The sequence below is a fragment of the Nansenia antarctica genome (assembly GCF_963989245.1).
Source record: "Nansenia antarctica genome assembly, chromosome: 15".
Lineage (NCBI taxonomy): Eukaryota > Metazoa > Chordata > Actinopteri > Argentiniformes > Microstomatidae > Nansenia > Nansenia antarctica.
Genome location: NC_137685.1, coordinates 25,923,963 through 25,940,628, shown reverse-complemented (window position 1 = coordinate 25,940,628; position 16,666 = coordinate 25,923,963).

The window sequence follows — 16,666 nt, the reverse complement described above, 5'->3', positions numbered from 1 at the left end:
TCCGAAAACGAAACGTTGATCACTTTTGAGCAAAAGGCTGCACACACGCAATTCAAGTTGCTCTGATTGTCATTTAGAGTTACATTATAGGATTATTCAACAACAAGTCAAAATGTGCTCGTGAAAGGCAGAAAACAACACTTTGATAGTTTGATATAACTTGAGAACGAATGCAAAAAACAGTCCACTCTAAGAACAGGCCGCTTGGACACTTTCAGAACAGCTCTGTTAATGACTGAAAACAGCTCTCGAAGAGATTGTCAAAAGAGACTCTGAAAACGAAACGTTGATCACTTTTGAGCAAAAGGCTGCACACACGCAATTCAAGTTGCTCTGATTGTCATTTAGAGTTACATTATAGGATTATTCAACAACAAGTCAAAATGTGCTCGTGAAAGGCAGAAAACAACACTTTGATACTTTGATATAACTTGAGAACGAATGCAAAAAACAGTCCACTCTAAGAACAGGCCGCTTGGACACTTTCAGAACAGCTCTGTTAATGACTGAAAACAGCTCTCGAAGAGATTGTCAAAAGAGACTCCGAAAACGAAACGTTGATCACTTTTGAGCAAAAGGCTGCACACACGCAATTCAAGTTGCTCTGATTGTCATTTAGAGTTACATTATAGGATTATTCAACAACAAGTCAAAATGTGCTCGTAAAAGGCAGAAAACAACACTTTGATAGTTTGATATAACTTGAGAACGAATGCAAAAAACAGTCCACTCTAAGAACAGGCCGCTTGGACACTTTCAGAACAGCTCTGTTAATGACTGAAAACAGCTCTCGAAGAGATTGTCAAAAGAGACTCCGAAAACGAAACGTTGATCACTTTTGAGCAAAAGGCTGCACACACGCAATTCAAGTTGCTCTGATTGTCATTTAGAGTTACATTATAGGATTATTCAACAACAAGTCAAAATGTGCTCGTGAAAGGCAGAAAATAACACTTTGATAGTTTGATATAACTTGAGAACGAATGCAAAAAACAGTCCACTCTAAGAACAGGCCGCTTGGACACTTTCAGAACAGCTCTGTTAATGACTGAAAACAGCTCTCGAAGAGATTGTCAAAAGAGACTCTGAAAACGAAACGTTGATTACTTTTGAGCAAAAGGCTGCACACACGCAATTCAAGTTGCTCTGATTGTCATTTAGAGTAACATTATAGGATTATTCAACAACAAGTCAAAATGTGCTCGTGAAAGGCAGAAAACAACACTTTGATAGTTTGATTTAACTTGAGAACGAATGCAAAAAACAGTCCACTCTAAGAACAGGCCGCTTGGACACTTTCAGAACAGCTCTGTTAATGACTGAAAACAGCTCTCGAAGAGATTGTCAAAAGAGACTCTGAAAACGAAACGTTGATTACTTTTGAGCAAAAGGCTGCACACACGCAATTCAAGTTGCTCTGATTGTCATTTAGAGTAACATTATAGGATTATTCAACAACAAGTCAAAATGTGCTCGTGAAAGGCAGAAAACAACACTTTGATAGTTTGATATAACTTGAGAACGAATGCAAAAAACAGTCCACTCTAAGAACAGGCCGCTTGGACACTTTCAGAACAGCTCTGTTAATGACTGAAAACAGCTCTCGAAGAGATTGTCAAAAGAGACTCTGAAAACGAAACGTTGATCACTTTTGAGCAAAAAGCTGCACACACGCAATTCAAGTTGCTCTGGTTGTCATTTAGAGTTACATTATAGGATTATTCAACAACAAGTCAAAATGTGCTCGTGAAAGGCAGAAAACAACACTTTGATAGTTTGATATAACTTGAGAACGAATGCAAAAAACAGTCCACTCTCAGAACAGGCCGCTTGGACACTTTCAGAACAGCTCTGTTAATGACTGAAAACAGCTCTCGAAGAGATTGTCAAAAGAGACTCCGAAAACGAAACGTTGATCACTTTTGAGCAAAAGGCTGCACACACGCAATTCAAGTTGCTCTGATTGTCATTTAGAGTTACGTTATAGGATTATTCAACAACAAGTCAAAATGTGCTCGTGAAAGGCAGAAAACAACACTTTGATAGTTTGATATAACTTGAGAACGAATGCAAAAAACAGTCCACTCTAAGAACAGGCCGCTTGGACACTTTCAGAACAGCTCTGTTAATGACTGAAAACAGCTCTCGAAGAGATTGTCAAAAGACACTCCGAAAACGAAACGTTGATCACTTTTGAGCAAAAGGCTGCACACACGCAATTCAAGTTGCTCTGATTGTCATTTAGAGTTACATTATAGGATTATTCAACAACAAGTCAAAATGTGCGCGTGAAAGGCAGAAAACAACACTTTGATAGTTTGATATAACTTGAGAACGAATGCAAAAAACAGTCCACTCTCAGAACAGGCCGCTTGGACACTTTCAGAACAGCTCTGTTAATGACTGAAAACAGCTCTCGAAGAGATTGTCAAAAGAGACTCCGAAAACGAAACGTTGATCACTTTTGAGCAAAAGGCTGCACACACGCAATTCAAGTTGCTCTGATTGTCATTTAGAGTTACGTTATAGGATTATTCAACAACAAGTCAAAATGTGCTCGTGAAAGGCAGAAAACAACACTTTGATAGTTTGATATAACTTGAGAACGAATGCAAAAAACAGTCCACTCTAAGAACAGGCCGCTTGGACACTTTCAGAACAGCTCTGTTAATGACTGAAAACAGCTCTCGAAGAGATTGTCAAAAGAGACTCTGAAAACGAAACGTTGATCACTTTTGAGCAAAAGGCTGCACACACGCAATTCAAGTTGCTCTGATTGTCATTTAGAGTTACATTATAGGATTATTCAACAACAAGTCAAAATGTGCTCGTGAAAGGCAGAAAACAACACTTTGATAGTTTGATATAACTTGAGAACGAATGCAAAAAACAGTCCACTCTCAGAACAGGCCGCTTGGACACTTTCAGAACAGCTCTGTTAATGACTGAAAACAGCTCTCGAAGAGATTGTCAAAAGACACTCCGAAAACGAAACGTTGATCACTTTTGAGCAAAAGGCTGCACACACGCAATTCAAGTTGCTCTGATTGTCATTTAGAGTTACGTTATAGGATTATTCAACAACAAGTCAAAATGTGCTCGTGAAAGGCAGAAAACAACACTTTGATAGTTTGATATAACTTGAGAACGAATGCAAAAAACAGTCCACTCTAAGAACAGGCCGCTTGGACACTTTCAGAACAGCTCTGTTAATGACTGAAAACAGCTCTCGAAGAGATTGTCAAAAGAGACTCTGAAAACGAAACGTTGATCACTTTTGAGCAAAAGGCTGCACACACGCAATTCAAGTTGCTCTGATTGTCATTTAGAGTTACATTATAGGATTATTCAACAACAAGTCAAAATGTGCTCGTGAAAGGCAGAAAACAACACTTTGATAGTTTGATATAACTTGAGAACGAATGCAAAAAACTGTCCACTCTCAGAACAGGCCGCTTGGACACTTTCAGAACAGCTCTGTTAATGACTGAAAACAGCTCTCGAAGAGATTGTCAAAAGAGACTCCGAAAACGAAACGTTGATCACTTTTGAGCAAAAGGCTGCACACACGCAATTCAAGTTGCTCTGATTGTCATTTAGAGTTACATTATAGGATTATTCAACAACAAGTCAAAATGTGCTCGTGAAAGGCAGAAAACAACACTTTGATAGTTTGATATAACTTGAGAACGAATGCAAAAAACAGTCCACTCTCAGAACAGGCCGCTTGGACACTTTCAGAACAGCTCTGTTAATGACTGAAAACAGCTCTCGAAGAGATTGTCAAAAGAGACTCCGAAAACGAAACGTTGATCACTTTTGAGCAAAAGGCTGCACACACGCAATTCAAGTTGCTCTGATTGTCATTTAGAGTTACATTATAGGATTATTCAACAACAAGTCAAAATGTGCTCGTGAAAGGCAGAAAACAACACTTTGATAGTTTGATATAACTTGAGAACGAATGCAAAAAACAGTCCACTCTCAGAACAGGCCGCTTGGACACTTTCAGAACAGCTCTGTTAATGACTGAAAACAGCTCTCGAAGAGATTGTCAAAAGAGACTCCGAAAACGAAACGTTGATCACTTTTGAGCAAAAGGCTGCACACACGCAATTCAAGTTGCTCTGATTGTCATTTAGAGTTACATTATAGGATTATTCAACAACAAGTCAAAATGTGCTCGTGAAAGGCAGAAAACAACACTTTGATAGTTTGATATAACTTGAGAACGAATGCAAAAAACAGTCCACTCTAAGAACAGGCCGCTTGGACACTTTCAGAACAGCTCTGTTAATGACTGAAAACAGCTCTCGAAGAGATTGTCAAAAGAGACTCTGAAAACGAAACGTTGATCACTTTTGAGCAAAAGGCTGCACACACGCAATTCAAGTTGCTCTGATTGTCATTTAGAGTTACATTATAGGATTATTCAACAAGTCAAAATGTGCTCGTGAAAGGCAGAAAACAACACTTTGATAGTTTGATATAACTTGAGAACGAATGCAAAAAACAGTCCACTCTCAGAACAGGCCGCTTGGACACTTTCAGAACAGCTCTGTTAATGACTGAAAACAGCTCTCGAAGAGATTGTCAAAAGAGACTCCGAAAACGAAACGTTGATCACTTTTGAGCAAAAGGCTGCACACACGCAATTCAAGTTGCTCTGATTGTCATTTAGAGTTACATTATAGGATTATTCAACAACAAGTCAAAATGTGCTCGTGAAAGGCAGAAAACAACACTTTGATAGTTTGATATAACTTGAGAACGAATGCAAAAAACAGTCCACTCTAAGAACAGGCCGCTTGGACACTTTCAGAACAGCTCTGTTAATGACTGAAAACAGCTCTCGAAGAGATTGTCAAAAGAGACTCTGAAAACGAAACGTTGATCACTTTTGAGCAAAAGGCTGCACACACGCAATTCAAGTTGCTCTGATTGTCATTTAGAGTTACATTATAGGATTATTCAACAACAAGTCAAAATGTGCTCGTGAAAGGCAGAAAACAACACTTTGATACTTTGATATAACTTGAGAACGAATGCAAAAAACAGTCCACTCTAAGAACAGGCCGCTTGGACACTTTCAGAACAGCTCTGTTAATGACTGAAAACAGCTCTCGAAGAGATTGTCAAAAGAGACTCCGAAAACGAAACGTTGATCACTTTTGAGCAAAAGGCTGCACACACGCAATTCAAGTTGCTCTGATTGTCATTTAGAGTTACATTATAGGATTATTCAACAACAAGTCAAAATGTGCTCGTAAAAGGCAGAAAACAACACTTTGATAGTTTGATATAACTTGAGAACGAATGCAAAAAACAGTCCACTCTAAGAACAGGCCGCTTGGACACTTTCAGAACAGCTCTGTTAATGACTGAAAACAGCTCTCGAAGAGATTGTCAAAAGAGACTCCGAAAACGAAACGTTGATCACTTTTGAGCAAAAGGCTGCACACACGCAATTCAAGTTGCTCTGATTGTCATTTAGAGTTACATTATAGGATTATTCAACAACAAGTCAAAATGTGCTCGTGAAAGGCAGAAAATAACACTTTGATAGTTTGATATAACTTGAGAACGAATGCAAAAAACAGTCCACTCTAAGAACAGGCCGCTTGGACACTTTCAGAACAGCTCTGTTAATGACTGAAAACAGCTCTCGAAGAGATTGTCAAAAGAGACTCTGAAAACGAAACGTTGATTACTTTTGAGCAAAAGGCTGCACACACGCAATTCAAGTTGCTCTGATTGTCATTTAGAGTAACATTATAGGATTATTCAACAACAAGTCAAAATGTGCTCGTGAAAGGCAGAAAACAACACTTTGATAGTTTGATTTAACTTGAGAACGAATGCAAAAAACAGTCCACTCTAAGAACAGGCCGCTTGGACACTTTCAGAACAGCTCTGTTAATGACTGAAAACAGCTCTCGAAGAGATTGTCAAAAGAGACTCTGAAAACGAAACGTTGATTACTTTTGAGCAAAAGGCTGCACACACGCAATTCAAGTTGCTCTGATTGTCATTTAGAGTAACATTATAGGATTATTCAACAACAAGTCAAAATGTGCTCGTGAAAGGCAGAAAACAACACTTTGATAGTTTGATATAACTTGAGAACGAATGCAAAAAACAGTCCACTCTAAGAACAGGCCGCTTGGACACTTTCAGAACAGCTCTGTTAATGACTGAAAACAGCTCTCGAAGAGATTGTCAAAAGAGACTCTGAAAACGAAACGTTGATCACTTTTGAGCAAAAAGCTGCACACACGCAATTCAAGTTGCTCTGGTTGTCATTTAGAGTTACATTATAGGATTATTCAACAACAAGTCAAAATGTGCTCGTGAAAGGCAGAAAACAACACTTTGATAGTTTGATATAACTTGAGAACGAATGCAAAAAACAGTCCACTCTCAGAACAGGCCGCTTGGACACTTTCAGAACAGCTCTGTTAATGACTGAAAACAGCTCTCGAAGAGATTGTCAAAAGAGACTCCGAAAACGAAACGTTGATCACTTTTGAGCAAAAGGCTGCACACACGCAATTCAAGTTGCTCTGATTGTCATTTAGAGTTACGTTATAGGATTATTCAACAACAAGTCAAAATGTGCTCGTGAAAGGCAGAAAACAACACTTTGATAGTTTGATATAACTTGAGAACGAATGCAAAAAACAGTCCACTCTAAGAACAGGCCGCTTGGACACTTTCAGAACAGCTCTGTTAATGACTGAAAACAGCTCTCGAAGAGATTGTCAAAAGAGACTCCGAAAACGAAACGTTGATCACTTTTGAGCAAAAGGCTGCACACACGCAATTCAAGTTGCTCTGATTGTCATTTAGAGTTACATTATAGGATTATTCAACAACAAGTCAAAATGTGCTCGTGAAAGGCAGAAAACAACACTTTGATAGTTTGATATAACTTGAGAACGAATGCAAAAAACAGTCCACTCTCAGAACAGGCCGCTTGGACACTTTCAGAACAGCTCTGTTAATGACTGAAAACAGCTCTCGAAGAGATTGTCAAAAGAGACTCCGAAAACGAAACGTTGATCACTTATGAGCAAAAGGCTGCACACACGCAATTCAAGTTGCTCTGATTGTCATTTAGAGTTACATTATAGGATTATTCAACAACAAGTCAAAATGTGCTCGTGAAAGGCAGAAAACAACACTTTGATAGTTTGATATAACTTGAGAACGAATGCAAAAAACAGTCCACTCTAAGAACAGGCCGCTTGGACACTTTCAGAACAGCTCTGTTAATGACTGAAAACAACTCTCGAAGAGATTGTCAAAAGAGACTCTGAAAACGAAACGTTGATCACTTTTGAGCAAAAGGCTGCACACACGCAATTCAAGTTGCTCTGATTGTCATTTAGAGTTACATTATAGGATTATTCAACAACAAGTCAAAATGTGCTCGTGAAAGGCAGAAAACAACACTTTGATAGTTTGATATAACTTGGGAACGAATGCAAAAAACAGTCCACTCTCAGAACAGGCCGCTTGGACACTTTCAGAACAGCTCTGTTAATGACTGAAAACAGCTCTCGAAGAGATTGTCAAAAGAGACTCCGAAAACGAAACGTTGATCACTTTTGAGCAAAAGGCTGCACACACGCAATTCAAGTTGCTCTGATTGTCATTTAGAGTTACATTATAGGATTATTCAACAACAAGTCAAAATGTGCTCGTGAAAGGCAGAAAACAACACTTTGATAGTTTGATATAACTTGAGAACGAATGCAAAAAACAGTCCACTCTCAGAACAGGCCGCTTGGACACTTTCAGAACAGCTCTGTTAATGACTGAAAACAGCTCTCGAAGAGATTGTCAAAAGAGACTCCGAAAACGAAACGTTGATCACTTTTGAGCAAAAGGCTGCACACACGCAATTCAAGTTGCTCTGATTGTCATTTAGAGTTACATTATAGGAGCATTCAGCAACAAGTCAAAATGTGCTCCAGAAAAGCAGAAAACAACACTGATAGAACTTGAGAACGAATGCAAAAACAGTCCACTCTCAGAACAGGCCGCTTGGACACTTTCAGAACAGCTCTGTTAATGACTGAAAACAGCTCTCGAAGAGATTGTCAAAAGAGACTCTGAAAACGAAACGTTGATTACTTTTGAGCAAAAGGCTGCACACACGCAATTCAAGTTGCTCTGATTGTCATTTAGAGTAACATTATAGGATTATTCAACAACAAGTCAAAATGTGCTCGTGAAAGGCAGAAAACAACACTTTGATAGTTTGATTTAACTTTAGAACGAATGCAAAAAACAGTCCACTCTAAGAACAGGCCGCTTGGACACTTTCAGAACAGCTCTGTTAATGACTGAAAACAGCTCTCGAAGAGATTGTCAAAAGAGACTCTGAAAACGAAACGTTGATTACTTTTGAGCAAAAGGCTGCACACACGCAATTCAAGTTGCTCTGATTGTCATTTAGAGTTACGTTATAGGATTATTCAACAACAAGTCAAAATGTGCTCGTGAAAGGCAGAAAACAACACTTTGATAGTTTGATATAACTTGAGAACGAATGCAAAAAACAGTCCACTCTAAGAACAGGCCGCTTGGACACTTTCAGAACAGCTCTGTTAATGACTGAAAACAGCTCTCGAAGAGATTGTCAAAAGAGACTCCGAAAACGAAACGTTGATCACTTTTGAGCAAAAGGCTGCACACACGCAATTCAAGTTGCTCTGATTGTCATTTAGAGTTACATTATAGGATTATTCAACAACAAGTCAAAATGTGCTCGTGAAAGGCAGAAAACAACACTTTGATAGTTTGATATAACTTGAGAACGAATGCAAAAAACAGTCCACTCTCAGAACAGGCCGCTTGGACACTTTCAGAACAGCTCTGTTAATGACTGAAAACAGCTCTCGAAGAGATTGTCAAAAGAGACTCCGAAAACGAAACGTTGATCACTTATGAGCAAAAGGCTGCACACACGCAATTCAAGTTGCTCTGATTGTCATTTAGAGTTACATTATAGGATTATTCAACAACAAGTCAAAATGTGCTCGTGAAAGGCAGAAAACAACACTTTGATAGTTTGATATAACTTGAGAACGAATGCAAAAAACAGTCCACTCTAAGAACAGGCCGCTTGGACACTTTCAGAACAGCTCTGTTAATGACTGAAAACAACTCTCGAAGAGATTGTCAAAAGAGACTCTGAAAACGAAACGTTGATCACTTTTGAGCAAAAGGCTGCACACACGCAATTCAAGTTGCTCTGATTGTCATTTAGAGTTACATTATAGGATTATTCAACAACAAGTCAAAATGTGCTCGTGAAAGGCAGAAAACAACACTTTGATAGTTTGATATAACTTGGGAACGAATGCAAAAAACAGTCCACTCTCAGAACAGGCCGCTTGGACACTTTCAGAACAGCTCTGTTAATGACTGAAAACAGCTCTCGAAGAGATTGTCAAAAGAGACTCCGAAAACGAAACGTTGATCACTTTTGAGCAAAAGGCTGCACACACGCAATTCAAGTTGCTCTGATTGTCATTTAGAGTTACGTTATAGGATTATTCAACAACAAGTCAAAATGTGCTCGTGAAAGGCAGAAAACAACACTTTGATAGTTTGATATAACTTGAGAACGAATGCAAAAAACAGTCCACTCTAAGAACAGGCCGCTTGGACACTTTCAGAAAAGCTCTGTTAATGACTGAAAACAGCTCTCGAAGAGATTGTCAAAAGAGACTCTGAAAACGAAACGTTGATCACTTTTGAGCAAAAGGCTGCACACACGCAATTCAAGTTGCTCTGATTGTCATTTAGAGTTACATTATAGGATTATTCAACAACAAGTCAAAATGTGCTCGTGAAAGGCAGAAAACAACACTTTGATAGTTTGATATAACTTGAGAACGAATGCAAAAAACAGTCCACTCTCAGAACAGGCCGCTTGGACACTTTCAGAACAGCTCTGTTAATGACTGAAAACAGCTCTCGAAGAGATTGTCAAAAGAGACTCCGAAAACGAAACGTTGATCACTTTTGAGCAAAAGGCTGCACACACGCAATTCAAGTTGCTCTGATTGTCATTTAGAGTTACATTATAGGATTATTCAACAACAAGTCAAAATGTGCTCGTGAAAGGCAGAAAACAACACTTTGATAGTTTGATATAACTTGAGAACGAATGCAAAAAACAGTCCACTCTCAGAACAGGCCGCTTGGACACTTTCAGAACAGCTCTGTTAATGACTGAAAACAGCTCTCGAAGAGATTGTCAAAAGAGACTCCGAAAACGAAACGTTGATCACTTTTGAGCAAAAGGCTGCACACACGCAATTCAAGTTGCTCTGATTGTCATTTAGAGTTACGTTATAGGATTATTCAACAACAAGTCAAAATGTGCTCGTGAAAGGCAGAAAACAACACTTTGATAGTTTGATATAACTTGAGAACGAATGCAAAAAACAGTCCACTCTAAGAACAGGCCGCTTGGACACTTTCAGAAAAGCTCTGTTAATGACTGAAAACAGCTCTCGAAGAGATTGTCAAAAGAGACTCTGAAAACGAAACGTTGATCACTTTTGAGCAAAAGGCTGCACACACGCAATTCAAGTTGCTCTGATTGTCATTTAGAGTTACATTATAGGATTATTCAACAACAAGTCAAAATGTGCTCGTGAAAGGCAGAAAACAACACTTTGATAGTTTGATATAACTTGAGAACGAATGCAAAAAACAGTCCACTCTCAGAACAGGCCGCTTGGACACTTTCAGAACAGCTCTGTTAATGACTGAAAACAGCTCTCGAAGAGATTGTCAAAAGAGACTCCGAAAACGAAACGTTGATCACTTTTGAGCAAAAGGCTGCACACACGCAATTCAAGTTGCTCTGATTGTCATTTAGAGTTACGTTATAGGATTATTCAACAACAAGTCAAAATGTGCTCGTGAAAGGCAGAAAACAACACTTTGATAGTTTGATATAACTTGAGAACGAATGCAAAAAACAGTCCACTCTAAGAACAGGCCGCTTGGACACTTTCAGAACAGCTCTGTTAATGACTGAAAACAGCTCTCGAAGAGATTGTCAAAAGAGACTCTGAAAACGAAACGTTGATCACTTTTGAGCAAAAGGCTGCACACACGCAATTCAAGTTGCTCTGATTGTCATTTAGAGTTACATTATAGGATTATTCAACAACAAGTCAAAATGTGCTCGTGAAAGGCAGAAAACAACACTTTGATAGTTTGATATAACTTGAGAACGAATGCAAAAAACAGTCCACTCTAAGAACAGGCCGCTTGGACACTTTCAGAACAGCTCTGTTAATGACTGAAAACAGCTCTCGAAGAGATTGTCAAAAGAGACTCCGAAAACGAAACGTTGATCACTTTTGAGCAAAAGGCTGCACACACGCAATTCAAGTTGCTCTGATTGTCATTTAGAGTTACATTATAGGATTATTCAACAACAAGTCAAAATGTGCTCGTGAAAGGCAGAAAACAACACTTTGATAGTTTGATATAACTTGAGAACGAATGCAAAAAACAGTCCACTCTCAGAACAGGCCGCTTGGACACTTTCAGAACAGCTCTGTTAATGACTGAAAACAGCTCTCGAAGAGATTGTCAAAAGAGACTCCGAAAACGAAACGTTGATCACTTTTGAGCAAAAGGCTGCACACACGCAATTCAAGTTGCTCTGATTGTCATTTAGAGTTACATTATAGGATTATTCAACAACAAGTCAAAATGTGCTCGTGAAAGGCAGAAAACAACACTTTGATAGTTTGATATAACTTGAGAACGAATGCAAAAAACAGTCCACTCTAAGAACAGGCCGCTTGGACACTTTCAGAACAGCTCTGTTAATGACTGAAAACAGCTCTCGAAGAGATTGTCAAAAGAGACTCCGAAAACGAAACGTTGATCACTTTTGAGCAAAAGGCTGCACACACGCAATTCAAGTTGCTCTGATTGTCATTTAGAGTTACATTATATGATTATTCAACAACAAGTCAAAATGTGCTCGTGAAAGGCAGAAAATAACACTTTGATAGTTTGATATAACTTGAGAACGAATGCAAAAAACAGTCCACTCTAAGAACAGGCCGCTTGGACACTTCTCTGTTAATGACTGAAAACAGCTCTCGAAGAGATTGTCAAAAGAGACTCCGAAAACGAAACGTTGATCACTTTTGAGCAAAAGGCTGCACACACGCAATTCAAGTTGCTCTGATTGTCATTTAGAGTTACATTATAGGAGCATTCAGCAACAAGTCAAAATGTGCTCCAGAAAAGCAGAAAACAACACTGATAGAACTTGAGAACGAATGCAAAAACAGTCCACTCTCAGAACAGGCCGCTTGGACACTTTCAGAACAGCTCTGTTAATGACTGAAAACAGCTCTCGAAGAGATTGTCAAAAGAGACTCTGAAAACGAAACGTTGATTACTTTTGAGCAAAAGGCTGCACACACGCAATTCAAGTTGCTCTGATTGTCATTTAGAGTAACATTATAGGATTATTCAACAACAAGTCAAAATGTGCTCGTGAAAGGCAGAAAACAACACTTTGATAGTTTGATATAACTTGAGAACGAATGCAAAAAACAGTCCACTCTAAGAACAGGCCGCTTGGACACTTTCAGAACAGCTCTGTTAATGACTGAAAACAACTCTCGAAGAGATTGTCAAAAGAGACTCTGAAAACGAAACGTTGATCACTTTTGAGCAAAAGGCTGCACACACGCAATTCAAGTTGCTCTGATTGTCATTTAGAGTTACATTATAGGATTATTCAACAACAAGTCAAAATGTGCTCGTGAAAGGCAGAAAACAACACTTTGATAGTTTGATATAACTTGGGAACGAATGCAAAAAACAGTCCACTCTCAGAACAGGCCGCTTGGACACTTTCAGAACAGCTCTGTTAATGACTGAAAACAGCTCTCGAAGAGATTGTCAAAAGAGACTCCGAAAACGAAACGTTGATCACTTTTGAGCAAAAGGCTGCACACACGCAATTCAAGTTGCTCTGATTGTCATTTAGAGTTACGTTATAGGATTATTCAACAACAAGTCAAAATGTGCTCGTGAAAGGCAGAAAACAACACTTTGATAGTTTGATATAACTTGAGAACGAATGCAAAAAACAGTCCACTCTAAGAACAGGCCGCTTGGACACTTTCAGAAAAGCTCTGTTAATGACTGAAAACAGCTCTCGAAGAGATTGTCAAAAGAGACTCTGAAAACGAAACGTTGATCACTTTTGAGCAAAAGGCTGCACACACGCAATTCAAGTTGCTCTGATTGTCATTTAGAGTTACATTATAGGATTATTCAACAACAAGTCAAAATGTGCTCGTGAAAGGCAGAAAACAACACTTTGATAGTTTGATATAACTTGAGAACGAATGCAAAAAACAGTCCACTCTCAGAACAGGCCGCTTGGACACTTTCAGAACAGCTCTGTTAATGACTGAAAACAGCTCTCGAAGAGATTGTCAAAAGAGACTCCGAAAACGAAACGTTGATCACTTTTGAGCAAAAGGCTGCACACACGCAATTCAAGTTGCTCTGATTGTCATTTAGAGTTACATTATAGGATTATTCAACAACAAGTCAAAATGTGCTCGTGAAAGGCAGAAAACAACACTTTGATAGTTTGATATAACTTGAGAACGAATGCAAAAAACAGTCCACTCTCAGAACAGGCCGCTTGGACACTTTCAGAACAGCTCTGTTAATGACTGAAAACAGCTCTCGAAGAGATTGTCAAAAGAGACTCCGAAAACGAAACGTTGATCACTTTTGAGCAAAAGGCTGCACACACGCAATTCAAGTTGCTCTGATTGTCATTTAGAGTTACGTTATAGGATTATTCAACAACAAGTCAAAATGTGCTCGTGAAAGGCAGAAAACAACACTTTGATAGTTTGATATAACTTGAGAACGAATGCAAAAAACAGTCCACTCTAAGAACAGGCCGCTTGGACACTTTCAGAAAAGCTCTGTTAATGACTGAAAACAGCTCTCGAAGAGATTGTCAAAAGAGACTCTGAAAACGAAACGTTGATCACTTTTGAGCAAAAGGCTGCACACACGCAATTCAAGTTGCTCTGATTGTCATTTAGAGTTACATTATAGGATTATTCAACAACAAGTCAAAATGTGCTCGTGAAAGGCAGAAAACAACACTTTGATAGTTTGATATAACTTGAGAACGAATGCAAAAAACAGTCCACTCTCAGAACAGGCCGCTTGGACACTTTCAGAACAGCTCTGTTAATGACTGAAAACAGCTCTCGAAGAGATTGTCAAAAGAGACTCCGAAAACGAAACGTTGATCACTTTTGAGCAAAAGGCTGCACACACGCAATTCAAGTTGCTCTGATTGTCATTTAGAGTTACGTTATAGGATTATTCAACAACAAGTCAAAATGTGCTCGTGAAAGGCAGAAAACAACACTTTGATAGTTTGATATAACTTGAGAACGAATGCAAAAAACAGTCCACTCTAAGAACAGGCCGCTTGGACACTTTCAGAACAGCTCTGTTAATGACTGAAAACAGCTCTCGAAGAGATTGTCAAAAGAGACTCTGAAAACGAAACGTTGATCACTTTTGAGCAAAAGGCTGCACACACGCAATTCAAGTTGCTCTGATTGTCATTTAGAGTTACATTATAGGATTATTCAACAACAAGTCAAAATGTGCTCGTGAAAGGCAGAAAACAACACTTTGATAGTTTGATATAACTTGAGAACGAATGCAAAAAACAGTCCACTCTAAGAACAGGCCGCTTGGACACTTTCAGAACAGCTCTGTTAATGACTGAAAACAGCTCTCGAAGAGATTGTCAAAAGAGACTCCGAAAACGAAACGTTGATCACTTTTGAGCAAAAGGCTGCACACACGCAATTCAAGTTGCTCTGATTGTCATTTAGAGTTACATTATAGGATTATTCAACAACAAGTCAAAATGTGCTCGTGAAAGGCAGAAAACAACACTTTGATAGTTTGATATAACTTGAGAACGAATGCAAAAAACAGTCCACTCTCAGAACAGGCCGCTTGGACACTTTCAGAACAGCTCTGTTAATGACTGAAAACAGCTCTCGAAGAGATTGTCAAAAGAGACTCCGAAAACGAAACGTTGATCACTTTTGAGCAAAAGGCTGCACACACGCAATTCAAGTTGCTCTGATTGTCATTTAGAGTTACATTATAGGATTATTCAACAACAAGTCAAAATGTGCTCGTGAAAGGCAGAAAACAACACTTTGATAGTTTGATATAACTTGAGAACGAATGCAAAAAACAGTCCACTCTAAGAACAGGCCGCTTGGACACTTTCAGAACAGCTCTGTTAATGACTGAAAACAGCTCTCGAAGAGATTGTCAAAAGAGACTCCGAAAACGAAACGTTGATCACTTTTGAGCAAAAGGCTGCACACACGCAATTCAAGTTGCTCTGATTGTCATTTAGAGTTACATTATATGATTATTCAACAACAAGTCAAAATGTGCTCGTGAAAGGCAGAAAATAACACTTTGATAGTTTGATATAACTTGAGAACGAATGCAAAAAACAGTCCACTCTAAGAACAGGCCGCTTGGACACTTCTCTGTTAATGACTGAAAACAGCTCTCGAAGAGATTGTCAAAAGAGACTCCGAAAACGAAACGTTGATCACTTTTGAGCAAAAGGCTGCACACACGCAATTCAAGTTGCTCTGATTGTCATTTAGAGTTACATTATAGGAGCATTCAGCAACAAGTCAAAATGTGCTCCAGAAAAGCAGAAAACAACACTGATAGAACTTGAGAACGAATGCAAAAACAGTCCACTCTCAGAACAGGCCGCTTGGACACTTTCAGAACAGCTCTGTTAATGACTGAAAACAGCTCTCGAAGAGATTGTCAAAAGAGACTCTGAAAACGAAACGTTGATTACTTTTGAGCAAAAGGCTGCACACACGCAATTCAAGTTGCTCTGATTGTCATTTAGAGTAACATTATAGGATTATTCAACAACAAGTCAAAATGTGCTCGTGAAAGGCAGAAAACAACACTTTGATAGTTTGATATAACTTGAGAACGAATGCAAAAAACAGTCCACTCTAAGAACAGGCCGCTTGGACACTTTCAGAACAGCTCTGTTAATGACTGAAAACAGCTCTCGAAGAGATTGTCAAAAGAGACTCTGAAAACGAAACGTTGATCACTTTTGAGCAAAAAGCTGCACACACGCAATTCAAGTTGCTCTGGTTGTCATTTAGAGTTACATTATAGGATTATTCAACAACAAGTCAAAATGTGCTCGTGAAAGGCAGAAAACAACACTTTGATAGTTTGATATAACTTGAGAACGAATGCAAAAAACAGTCCACTCTCAGAACAGGCCGCTTGGACACTTTCAGAACAGCTCTGTTAATGACTGAAAACAGCTCTCGAAGAGATTGTCAAAAGAGACTCCGAAAACGAAACGTTGATCACTTTTGAGCAAAAGGCTGCACACACGCAATTCAAGTTGCTCTGATTGTCATTTAGAGTTACATTATAGGATTATTCAACAACAAGTCAAAATGTGCTCGTGAAAGGCAGAAAACAACACTTTGATAGTTTGATATAACTTGAGAACGAATGCAAAAAACAGTCCACT